We start from the raw sequence: 1,360 nt of genomic DNA, 5'->3' as shown, positions 1-1,360 counted from the left end.
AGATTACGTTACGTAACTTGCGTGATGGAACAAGATATCAAGTAACTGTCACTGCACAAAATGATAGAACTGGTGGTGTGGAAAGATCACTTTCAAAATATACAAGTAAATAAACCTTTTGTGACAGGAAGGGGAATATTATTGCTTTCTTGGCCAAATGTATCTTCACACTGGTATTGGGCTGCTTAATTTCATAAAGATATTATCTTTCCATAATTTTTTTATGCATCGTACAAAACTCAAATTGGTTCTTTTGGTATAAAACAAAAAATTTATAATACAAGTTAAGTTTTTTTTAACATACAATACAATTATATTTTTATAATTTATGTTTTTTTCCCCTAAAAAAATTATAAATGTTCTCACAGAATTGCTTACACCAAGCCCTGTCAAAGTAGTGAATGGTTCTGTTACATCATCTTTATTCAATGTAAGCTGGGGTAGCGTACCAAAGGCAGATCTCTACTCTGTAATAGTCGGTAACTCTACTCAAATCAGACTACGTAGTCTCCTTACTAGGAAGTGAGTGAACTTGTAACAAAATACAATATATTAAAACAGGTTGTACAATTTCTGTATGTTTGGAGTAATTAATATTTTAATTGTTCAGCACATTCTGTGTTATTGATGGTTTGGAGAGTGGGAAGCAATACTGGGTGACTGTAACAGCTAAAAACACGAGACAGAACACATACAGTGACTCAGTAACTGTGAATACTTTTACAAGTAAGTTTACCTCGTTTAAAAAACATGTGTATATTGTATTTAAAAAACACGTGTATTTAAGTTTTAATTTATAAATCGCCCTTCTGTTTAACATGTGTGTTTAGATCATAACTGTTTCATATTTTATTGATTTGTAAAATCAGTTCAATTTTCTGCAAGTAATAAACCTTGGAGCTTTGCCTGTTCTTACTGCAAAATAATCTGGTAACACTGAACTTTCTAGAACTGGAAACACCAGGAAATTTCTTCATCTCAGATGATGATGTGACCGACTCCTCTATGGTGGTGACCTGGTCTCATGTTCCATTAGCAACACTGTATATGGTTAGATATGGTGTGGAACATAGAGAGGGGGATCATTATAGGTGCATAAAAATTAACTATGCTAATTTCATTTTTAAATTTAGTATTCACCATTAAATTAGATTTGTAGTCATTTTTAAATATGCCAAATTCTTTTTTTAAATTTAGTAGCCTATTTACCATTAAATAATATGTGTAGTCATTTTTGATTATGCTAAAAATATTTTGCTAAATTTAGTATTCACCATTAAATAATATGTGTAGTCACTATAAAATGAACTTATTCATTTTATGCAAAACTTTTTTTAATTATATATTTATTTGTTCAAAA

This window comes from Ciona intestinalis, chromosome 2 (assembly GCF_000224145.3).
Source record: "Ciona intestinalis chromosome 2, KH, whole genome shotgun sequence".
NCBI lineage: Eukaryota > Metazoa > Chordata > Ascidiacea > Phlebobranchia > Cionidae > Ciona > Ciona intestinalis.
The sequence above is the reverse complement of the archived record's forward strand: the minus strand, read 5'-3'. Positions refer to the sequence as shown.